Here is an 11,978-nt window from a genome sequence, read left to right on the forward strand (position 1 = left end):
CTTCTCTGACTTTCCATTGACTAGCGTACCGGTTTGCATATATTATGTCCCCCAGAAAAAGCCACGTTCTTTGATGCAATCTTGTGGGGGCAGACATATTAGTGGGGATTAAGTTGGAACGTTTGTATTAGATTGTTTCCATGGAAATTCACCCTACCCAACTGTGGGTGATAACACTGATTGGATAATTTCCACGGAGGTGTGGCCCCGCCCATTCAGCATGGGCCTTGATTAGTTTACTGGAGCACTGTATAAGCTCAGACAGAAGGAGTGAGCTTGCTACAGCCAAGAGGGACACTTTGAAGAACGCACGGGAGCTGAGAGAGGAACTGCAGTTTATAGAGACATTTTGGAGATGGCCTTTGAAAGCAGACTTTTGCTCCAGGGAAGCTAAGAGAGGACAAATGTCCCAAGAGCAACTGAGGGTGACATTTGGGATTTAAGCCTAGAGAGGAAAGTCCTGGGAGAAAGCCATTTTGAAACCAGAACTTTGGAGCAGACGCCAGCCATGTGCCTTCTCAGCTAACAGAGGTTTTCCGGACACCATTGGCCATCCTCCAGTGAAGGTACCCATTGCTGATGTGTTACCTTGGACACTTTATGGCCTTAAGACTATAACTGTGTAACCAAATAAACCCCCTTTTATAAAAGCCAATCCATCTCTGGTGTTTTGCATTCTGGCAGCATTAGCAAACTAGAACAACTAGTCTTCCTCCAGTAAAGGATGCTATAGAACAGGAGTCAGCTAACTATAGCTCACTGACCAAATCCAGCCTGCTGCCTGTTTTTGTACATACAGTTTTATTGGAACATAGCCGCTCCCCTTTGTTTATGTATTGTCTATGGCTGCTTTACTACAACAGCAGAGTTGAGTAGTTGCTACGGAAACCGTATAGTCTGCAAAGCCTAAAATATTTTTATCTGGCAAGTTTGCTGATTCCTGCTCCAGAAGGTAATCTAATATAAAAACAAAGCAGAACTTTTTGTGTCCATCTTGTTGAATGTGGAAGTCCAATAACTGGGTTTGATCGTTGCGGGACACTGTTATCGAGTTCTGACTTGGCGGGCCTGGGCCAGGGGAACTGATCAGCCCCTAGGAAAGGTAGTGGGCACGGACAGTACTATCCTCCACGGCCCCCCGGGCCTGAGAAAGTGGAGCCGGATGCAGGCCCCATTTCCTCACCCCAAAGTACAACTGTCAGGGGAAGCTTGCCGGAGAAAACCGCCCCCTTTACCTTGCCCGCCCACTCCCCATTACCAGAGCAACTCCCGCCCTCCCCGTTGCCGGAGCAACTCCCGCCCCTTTTCAAACGACCTCCGTGCCCTCTCAGAACCAATCCAAGCCTTTAACCTCTACAGCTACCCCGCCCTCTAAACCGCCCGATATAAGCTTGTACTCTCCCCTAATAAACTCTCTTGGCTTTACCCTCCTGAAAAAAGCGTCCCGCCTGTTCCTTTCTCGCCGCCCTCCACACCTTGCACACCACTGCCGGGGACCTGGCCAAGTCCCCTGCCTCGCCCTCGCCTCCGGGAAAGGGCCCCCGCCGCCGGTACCCTCCGAGCAACGCTGAGAGCCGAGGGTTCAGCAACCGGCCGCCCCCCCCCAGACGATTTAACTGAGACTGCAACTGGTGCCCAACGTGGGGCTCGAACCCACGACCCTGGGATTAAAAGTCCTCTCCACGCAGCGGTCCAGTAAAACCACCCGCTCGCCCGGACGCCTCTCCAACTCCCCTTCTCCTCGCCTGCAAGGTAAGGGCCGCCTCTCCCTCGCCGCCCCGCGGAGCCGCCTCTCCCTCGCCGCTCCACGTCCGGAGCCGCCTCTCCCACGCCGCTCCGCGCCCGGGCCGCTCTTCCTTTCCCGCATTAACCTGGCTCTTGCCCCCGACTACCTTTCGTCTTCTCTTCCTATGTCCCCCCCATTCCTCCTAACACTCTTCCTCCAGTAGCTTTCCCTCTTCCCCTCCATTACTTTGCTGTGGTCCTTTGTGTCTTTGTTTCTTTGTTTGGCGCCGTGTGCCTCTTTGCAACCGCCCCTCCCCCCAAACTGCTCTCGCTACCAGAGGGTCCTGCTTTCTATTCTCGCCATCTCCTTCGGCCTCGCGGCCACGGTTTACCTCATTTTCTTTACTCAATAATCAACCCCCCTTTTTTTTTCCTCCCTCCGCTATGGGTAATCGTCTATCTGCACGCCAAGCACCTCAAGTTCGCGCTCTAGCGGGTCTCCTAGACACACATCTCTGTAAGGTGTCTGTCCGGCAGCTGCAAGTATACTGGGACCTCCTGCTGCCCTTTAACCCATGGCTCACCACTTGCCATCTTTGGGACCCTGTTACTTATAATCGCCTTATTGATTGGGTCACCAACGCCATGGAACATGAGAGCAAGCGCTTCCCTCCCGGCTTGCTCCCCACCTTAATAACCGTCCGCTCCTGCCTTCAAGGCTCCCTCCCCCCTGATCGAGGCCCCATTAAATCCAAAGAGGCCCTATCAACCCAGTCAACATATTCAGACAGCGATACTAATGTGGACCACGATTCGGACACAGAATCCTTAGTCGAGCAGATTAACAACGCACTCGAAGTCACCCCCCAAAAACAAAGCAATACTAAGCCTCTCCAAAATGGCGAACTTCCTCCTTCTTCTTCCACTGAGGGGAGGAAGTGCTCTAATGATGACATCAGCCCTAAGCCGGGCCAGAAACCGCATGCGCTTTACCCCGCCCTTTCACAGGGCGGAGTTAGTCCGCCATCTTATGCCTTAGGCCCCGCCTTTTCACAGGATGGGGCTAGTCCGCCATCTTATGCCTTAGCCACTCCCACCGCGCCACCATCTTGCGACGCTTGGGGCCTCCCACTTCCGCCTCCCCCTTCGGCGAGCTCCCCCGCGGAGCCGCTACCGGCAGCTGCCGCCACTCCTCCCACCCTGCCGACTAACAACCCCTGGCTGCCTTCTACACCTCAAGGCAACCCTTGGGGCAACGCTCCCCCTACCCCCACTACCGTGCCAGGCCCTCTGCAAGCGCGTCCTCCTTTCTCTCGTGCTTTTCGCTGCTTTCCTCTTAACCTTACCCCCACACCGCAGAAACCGTACGACTGGTATCCCATTGACTCAGATACTATCAAGCAGCTTCGCAGGGCCATCAAGGAAGACGGGTTAGGTAGCCCATACGCTTCCCAATTACTACAGGATATCGCCATGGACTTTTGCCTCCCCCAAGACTGGGCCTCGCTTGCCCGTACCATTCTTAACCCCGGCCAGTTTGTTGATTGGCGTGCTCACTTCCAGGCGGAAGCAGCTAAGCAAAGTGAGCAAGACGCAGCCACTGGAGTCTATCATCACCCCAAAGCCTACTTGGGCACGGGAGCGTTTATAAATGCATCCGCCTATATTAATGCGCCTGCCACCTTTTGGCCTATCCTTCGGGGAATCGCCTTGCGAGCTTTTGCCAACTGTTCCGCCTGTCGGCCTACTAAATTCACCAAGCTCCTCCAGGAGCCAAATGAGCCTTTTGCCACCTTTGTCTCTAGGGTTGAAGAAACCTGCGCTCGAAAGGTTAATGATCCCCAGGCCCAACTGGCTCTCGCTCGAGAACTCATTCTCGAGGGAGCCAATCCCCCTTGCAAGCAGGCTATTCTTCCCTTGCAGGAGAAAAGCCTATACGATTGGGTACTCGCCTGCAGCGCCTTTGACCCAGCTGCCGTGTCCCTAGCCCAGGCTGTCTCTGGCGCTGTCACTGCCGCCTTAGCCACCACCACCGGTTGCTTTAAGTGCGGGCAGAGCGGTCATTTTGCCCGGGAGTGCCCCAATACAGAAGTCAACCGCCCGCCTTTCATGCAGCGCAATGGGCGCCCCCCTCCCACTCCTTGCCCACGCTGCCAGCGTGGCTATCACTGGGCGCGCAATTGTAAAAATAACCCCAAAAACCTCTGCCGCTGCCCTGGTGTCAATCAGCGCCAAAACGCTGAGCAAGCTTTAAACTCCAAGCGGGGCAAGCCTCAGCCCCGCCCCTAAGAGGCAGCGTGCCGGACGGTTCTAATAAAACTAATCACCTCACCGGCAATAAAACGCTTCTCTGGACAGTCCCTATCACTCCGGAAAAGCCTACTCGTAAATTAAAAATAGGGGGGCAATGGTACACAGGCACGCTCGATTCAGGGACAGAAGTCTCTTGCATGCCCGCTCAGTATGCCACCATGTGCATGGTTCTCGATGGTCCCTCAGTAGTGGGAGCCACTGGTACCTCCACCTCTCTCCAGGCCATAGGGCCCATTAAGTGGGAGGATGAAGAGGGCCACTCAGGCACCTTCCGCCCGTTATTTCTACACACCATAGACCAAATTTTATGGGGCTGCGACATCCTCGCCGCCTCCGGGGCAGTGCTTACCACACAGCCCCCCCCAATAATGTGCGCCACTGCTCATTTTAACACCTCCAGTGCCCTGTTCCTCTGCAGTGGGATACTGAGGAACCTATATGGGTGGAGCAGTGGCCCCTTCCCACGCATAAATTAGTGGCACTTCAAGCCCTTGTCCAAGAACAATTGGACGCTAACCACATAGAACCTTCTACTAGTCCCTATAATTCGCCAGTGTTTGTTATTCATAAAAAAGCCACAGGGAAATTTAGGCTCCTCAATGATCTGCGGGAAATCAATAAGCATATTCTTCCCATGGGTTCCCCGCAGCCTGGCCTCCCCCATCCGGTGGCAATCCCGGCCCACTATCATGTAGCCACCATTGACATCAAAGACTGTTTCTTTTCCATCCCACTACATAAGCGAGACCGCCCGCGCTTTGCCTTTACAGTTCCCGTCCCCAATCACGCAGGCGTGGCTAGCAGGTACCAATGGAAAGTCCTCCCTCAAGGGATGCGTAACAGTCCGGCCATCTGCCAAATGTATGTTAATCACGCAGTGGCCCCCCTGCGAAAGCGGGCCATGCTCATCCATTACATGGATGACATCTTGGTGGCCTCTGAGGACGCCGAAGCGCTTCCTCTAATCCTTAAAGACCTCACCACTAATTTAGCTGACCTCGGCCTTACGGTTCAGCCCGAAAAAGTTCAGATTGTGCCACCATTAGCCTTCTTAGGGTTTAGTATTAATAAGACCATTGCCCCGTCCGCTCCCCAGCTGGACATACCGGATCGGGTCACTATCACTGAGCTTCAACAGCTCTGCGGTCAGATCAATTGGCTCCGCTCTGCATTGCCGATCACCACCGCGCAGCTCCAACCACTCTTTATGCTGCTGAGTGTCCCCGAAGCCCCGCCGCTAGCGGTCTCCTGGCGCATTAAGCTCACCCAGGAGGCAAAGGAAGCCATTGCCGCAATTAACAAGGCACTCGCCGCCTGCTGTCTCAACAGGTTCAGCACTAAAGAGGGCAATCTTATAGCACTCATCCTTCCTACACCCGGCACACCCATGGGCTGCCTGTGGCAGGAAGGCCCTCTACTTTGGGTGCACCCTGCTAAAAGCCGGCTTAGAAAAATTTGCCCCGCGGTGTGGCTCTGGATCAGCCTAGCTTCAGATCTAGTTACCCTGGCTGTTCATGTATTTGGAGAGCCGCCGGGAAAAATTGTTTGGCCCCTAGACGCAGGCCAAACCCGCCTGCTTATACGTGATAACCCGGACATGCAAATCCTCTTAGAAGGATTTCAGGGGGAATTCAGCTGCCACTATCCTAGCCATCATCTGTTACAGGGGCTCGCCAAGCTTCCCTTCCGCAGCCCCTTCCATCCTTTCCCCTCCTCTGCACCCATCCCGGGTACCACCACCGTCTTTACTGACGCCTCCAAAACCCGTTTCGCCTTCCTCTCTTATTCACAGGACCACCCGGAACCCCGCCTATTCAGTTATGTCAACCTTCATTCAGTCCAAGTGGGGGAAATTCTGGTGGTGTCATACGCGCTAAACGCCCACTGTAACCACCCAGTAAACATTTTCACTGACAGCCTCTACACTTATCAGGTCTGCCGAGTCCTCGCGTTTTCCACCTTTTTCCCCGGGGACTCGGCCATTGATAAAGCACTTTCTAACCTCAGGAGCATCCTGGAGCATCGACAGGATCCTTGGTTCATTAGCCATATTCGTAGTCATTCAGGCCTTCCGGGGCCCTTGGCTAATGGCAATAGTATAGTAGACCAAGCGGTCTCAGCTCAGACTACCCAAGCTATGCTAACTCACACGGCAGCCCCTCCGGGGGATGCTGTTAAGCAGGCTAAGTTATTACATTCTAAATTTCACTTTTCAGCTACGTCATTGCATCATTTATGTGGCCTCCCCCTAGATACCTGTAAACATCTTGTCCGCAATTGTGCAACTTGTGCGCCCTTTGCGCCGCTTGGCCCCTTGCAACCTCAGGGAGTCAACCCACGAGGCCTAAAACCCAATTCTAGATGGCAAATGGATGTAACTCATGTTCCGTCCTTTGGGCGCCTCAAGTATGTACACGTAATGATTGACACCTTCTCAGCCATGTGTTATGCAGTCCCCCTCGCCGGGGAAACGGCCAAACACTGTATCAAGGCCCTAAGACAGGGAATTCTCTTCATGGGAGTCCCCTGGGACATAAAAATGGACAATGGGCCTGCCTATCGCAGTGCCTCCTTTGCGGCCTTTCTTCAGTTATATAACATCACCCATCATTTCGGCATCCCTTATAATCCACAGGGACAAGCCATTGTGGAAGCAGTCCATCGCTGCTTAAAAACACAAATTGAAAAAGAAAGGGCAATGCTCCCCCAGGCAACTCCAGGGGACCTTATCATAGCAGCCCTTATTCACCTTAATCTACTCACATTCAATAAAGAAGGACTTTCGCCCCTACATAAACATTGGGGGCCCTCGTATAGGCCCACCCAGGCCCCGATGGTCTACTGGAAGGACCCAGAAAATAATGCCTGGAAGGGTCCCTCCCCACTCCTCACCCAGGGGCGCGGGTTTGCTTGTATTTTCCCAGATGATGCATCACAACCAATCTGGATCCCGGGAAAAGCAATCCGACCCGCCACCAGCAACCAAATGGCCGACAAGACGAGAACGCCGCCGTCTCCGCAGCCTAACATACCAGATGACAACCTTGCAACTGGACCAGGAAGGCCGTCCGAGAGCACCCCCGGAGAGGCCTGAAAACTCGCAAGAGGAAAGACAAGAAATCGTCCAAATCATGCGCCTATACAGACAGGCAAAAGCCAGCCCCCTACACCTTCACAACCCTCACCCAAGCATAGCTTCTCTTCTAATAGCCATGTTAACTCTCGCCTCTTCTACTCAGGCCAACCCCCACCAGCCTTGGAAATGGACCTTGGCACGATGGGAAGATTCCAAGATTGTGCAAACCCACGTTACCGCAGGACGCCCTTCCTTCGTCATTTACCCCTGCGACCTAATCCTGTTCCCGGAGGGCACACCTTGCCTTAACCAAGCCCAATATTACATGTGCCCATCCTCAAACCCCGGGAAACAGTACTGCAATGCTCCCAACCAATACTACTGTGCATACTGGGGGTGTGAAACATTAGCCACTACTTGGAAGCCTTACGCCCCTGATCTTTACCTAACTTTAAATTGGGCCCCTTTTGGTTGCAAGCCCCGTGACCATTCCATCAATCCTTATTACGATAAATATAATTGTCAAAAACTAAATCTCACCGTACAGCTCCCTACTCATCCTTCTTGGCTACTTGGTCGAACCTGGGGCTTCAGAATCTATTGGGAAGGAGTCGACCCAGGTTCCCTTATTTTGATAAAGAAGGAGGCTGTACTGAAAATACCCCTCTGCCATTGGTCCCAATAAAGTCATTAACCCCCTTTTTCCACAGCCCTCCAGCCGCACCTTAGCTTCAACCAGCCGCACCTCAGCTGCAAACAACGCATCGCCAACCCCACCACCCCAACCTTTTCTACCCCCCTCTCATTACTCCTCTCCCCTCTTCAGCCTTATCCAAGCAACCTTCACCTCACTAAATGTCTCCTACCCCAATCTTACCTCCTCTTGTTGGCTTTGCCTCTCCACCTCTTCCTCACTGTATGAGCCCGTCACCTCCAACCTCTCCTTTTCAGAAAATGCAGAAGACAACCCCTCGGAATGCAATTGGAATACCTCAGCCGTCCCCCTAACCTTTCATTCAGTCTCCTTTACAGGAAAGTGCATCCGCCCTCGCTCAAGTAACTCTCCCAACCTCACAGCCTGTGCCAACTACTCATCTCCCAGCAGCTCTGCCAAGTTTCTTATTCCTCACGACTCCTCCCAATGGCTCTGCTCCTCTACAGGACTTACCCCCTGCCTTAACGTGCAGACCCTCAATACAACTCATGAAACTTGCCTCCTAATTGTCCTTATCCCCAGGGTCCTATACCACAGCGAGGAAGACTTCTTCCTCCGCCTGGAAAGAACTGCAGCTCCTGCCACTCTGCAAAAGCGAGAACCCATCACCGCCCTCACAATTGCCTCCCTCCTAGGTCTTGCAGGCGCTGGCACCGGAATCGCTGCATTAGCCAGTCAAGGCTCTGCCCTAACTCACCTCCGGGCGGCTGTTGACGAGGACATTCGTCACCTACAAGACGCTATTTCCCATCTTAAAAATTCTGTCGATTCCCTCTCTGAAGTCGTGCTCCAAAACCGCCGAGGTCTCGACCTTCTCCTCCTCAAAGAAGGAGGCCTTTGCGCCGCCCTAGGAGAAGAGTGCTGTGTATATGCCAATTCCACAGGTCTCACCGAAGACAGCCTAAAGAAGGTCCGAGAGGGACTAGAACAACGCAAAAGAAACCGTGAAGCCACCAACTATAACTATTGGTCCCACATCTTTACCCCCCTCCTCCCATACCTCCTCCCTCTCATCGGCCCCCTACTAATGATTATTCTAGCTCTCACCCTAGGGCCCTGCATTATCCGCAGAATTGTCCAGCTTGCTAAGAACCAAGCCAATGCTGTCTTTTCATCATTTGTGCAAGTCCAGTATCAACAACTTGCCTCCACTGAAGAAGCTGACCCTCCGCAACATCGCCACCCTCGTCCATCCCGCAAGCAGCGAGGCCCCTCTCGAACGCCCGGGCGCCACACCAACGTCGAGCTCCAGCCTCTCTAACTACCATCTACCCCTATCCCTTCCCCCACCTCCCCTTTCCCTCATCCCTTGGCGGATCTCTCCGGTAAGCTTCTTCCTCTAATTAGAAAAGAAGGGGGAAATGCGGGACACTGTTATCGAGTTCTGACTTGGCGGGCCTGGGCCAGGGGAACTGATCAGCCCCTAGGAAAGGTAGTGGGCACGGACAGTACTATCCTCCACGGCCCCCCGGGCCTGAGAAAGTGGAGCCGGATGCAGGCCCCATTTCCTCACCCCAAAGTACAACTGTCAGGGGAAGCTTGCCGGAGAAAACCGCCCCCTTTACCTTGCCCGCCCACTCCCCGTTACCAGAGCAACTCCCGCCCCTTTTCAAACGACCTCCGCGCCCTCTCAGAACCAATCCAAGCCTTTAACCTCTACAGCTACCCCGCCCTCTAAACCGCCCGATATAAGCTTGTACTCTCCCCTAATAAACTCTCTTGGCTTTACCCTCCTGAAAAAAAGCGTCCCACCTGTTCCTTTCTCGCCGCCCTCCACACCTTGCACGCCACCACCGGGGACCTGGCCAAGTCCCCCGCCTCGCCCTCGCCTCCGGGAAAGAGCCCCCGCCGCCGGTACCCTCCGAGCAATGCTGAGAGCCGAGGGTTCAGCAACCGGCCGCCCCCCCCCCAGACGATTTAACTGAGACTGCAGATCGTATCTTCTCCATGCATTAAGATGAGTTGAGAGAAAACTCCAGTTATGGATTCAATAAATGTGTTCTCATCTCTATTCTGTTCCTGGTTAGTTGTGTGATTTTAAGTAATCGTTTTACTTCCATGGGTCTGTTCTGCCACATAGAAGAACAACAACAACAACAGCTCTTGCTAAAGGCCAGGCCATGTTCTTTGTACTTTACTTAAAATGATAGTGTTTGGTACTCTGAGTTAATCACTTGGTCTTTTCATAAAGATTCTGACTCTACCCTTCCAGACACATGGTTGAATTGCACTTCCCTACCCACTTGGAGGTTAAGTGAGACCGTTTGAGTTGCTTTGGTAAATGAAGTTGTTCTAGTTTGCTAATGCTGCCGGAATGCAAAACACCAGAAATGGATCAGCTTTTATAAACGGGGTTTATTTGGTTACACAGTTACAGTCTTAATGCCATAAAGTGTCCAAGGTAAGTCATCAGCATTCGGGTACCTTCACTGGAGGATGGCCAATGGTATCTGGAAAACCTCTGTTAGCTGGGAAGGCACGTGGATGGCTTCTGCTCCAAAGTTCTGGTTTCAAAATGGCTTTCTCCCAGGATGCTCCTCTCTAGGCTGCAGTTCCTCAAAAATGTCACTCTTAGTTGCTCTTGGGGCATTTTTCCTCTCTTAGTTTCTCCAGAGAAAAAGTCTGCTTTTAACAGCTGTCTTCAAACTGTCTCTCATCCGTAGCTCCTCTCTCAGCTTCTGTGCATTCTTCAAAGTGTCCCTCTTGGCTGTAGCTCCTTTTCAAAACGTCACTGTCAGCTGCACTGAGTTCCTTCTGTTTGTCAGCTCATTTATATGGCTCCAGAAATTTAATTCAGACCCACCCTAAATGGATGGGCCAACACCTCCATGGAAATTATCCAGTCAGGGTCATCACCCACAGTTGGGTGGGGCGCATCTCCATGGAAACACTCAAAGGATTGCAATCTGATTAACACTGATAGGTCTGCTCACACAAGATTACATCAAAGAAAATGGTGTTTGGGAGAACATAATACATTCAAACTGGCACAGAAGTGTTAGAGGAAATGACGTGTATCTTTTGACCAAACTTTAGGAGCCTGTGCACACATCTCCACATTTGTGTTACCCTTCTATCCCTCTCCCATGGCAACCAGAAATGTTCCAGAAAATGGAGGCTCTGTCAGCTGGATTCAGAGTGTGGACAATGCAGAGTGGAACCCCTTGTGTAGCATGAGCAGCAAATATAGCTATGTTTTTCTAGGCCCCTGAAATTTGAGGCTGTTTGTTTCAGAAGTATAACTAGCCTTCTCTGATTAATAATATACCCTAACCCCTGTGATGCCCAGCACTGGGCTCTGACCACCCCTGAGGATGCTGTGCTCCCTGGGACTTTTGACACCCGGGGATCTGAGGGGCCCTGGCAAAAAAAAAGTAATAGTAATAAAATAATAACGATAATATACCCTAAGATTCTCTCCAGTTCAAATTCTAGAGTTTTACGAATTGGAAGGACCTCTTTCTCCTCAGGGGTAGGAGCTTCATGTCATTGTTGCTGGGGGTGGGGGTGGGGAAGATACTCCCCTTTGAAGTGGAGAGGAAGAAGTGATGTGTGATCCTGTTAGCTCTATTGTATTTAGTTAGGGTACAGGGGAGAGGACAGAAGAGGGACAAGGTCTTTTCTGAGAGAAGATAACAACAATCCAGAAGCTCTGTTGTGATTTGTTATATTTTCAGGCAATCTTATTTTGTGACCACTTAAAAATTCCATCACTGCTCATTCTTTTGGGATAAGGTACTAAAGGTTTTTCTTAAAATGTATGTGCATGCACATACAGGCAGGTGTGTGGTTTGAGGAAGAGTAGCATATTAAATTATTAGCAATCATAAATAGAAGTCAATGCATAAAGTTTGTTACCCTGGAAGCTAAATGAATGAGGTCTAAGATATATTTTGAACCAGAGTGTTAGGTAAGGTTCACATATGAACAGAGAATCTCAAGCAGCCAGTGCAGTGAGAGAAGGAGGAGGGAACAAAAACAAATGCTATTCACTTTAACACAATTTTAAATGTCAATCATATGCCAGGACTAGTATGAGTTATAAGTTTTAAGTAAGTTAAAGAAAGTGGTTGGGCATTTCATAATTTTTGCAAATTCGATTAAAAAAAATTCTACAGCTAACAAACGAACAAACAAACAAAAAAAATG

The 11,978-nt window shown here is 51.5% G+C and overlaps 1 non-coding gene across 1 annotated transcript; it reads left to right on the top strand.

Moving 5' to 3' along the window:
* Positions 1–11,099: 11,099 nt before the first annotated feature.
* On the top strand, positions 11,100–11,190 carry LOC119506626. Its single transcript, XR_005211038.1, has one exon. It is a non-coding gene; the product is annotated as a small nucleolar RNA SNORD88 (small nucleolar RNA).
* Positions 11,191–11,978: the final 788 nt, after the last annotated feature.

Source organism: Choloepus didactylus, chromosome 11 (genome assembly GCF_015220235.1).
Source record: "Choloepus didactylus isolate mChoDid1 chromosome 11, mChoDid1.pri, whole genome shotgun sequence".
NCBI lineage: Eukaryota > Metazoa > Chordata > Mammalia > Pilosa > Megalonychidae > Choloepus > Choloepus didactylus.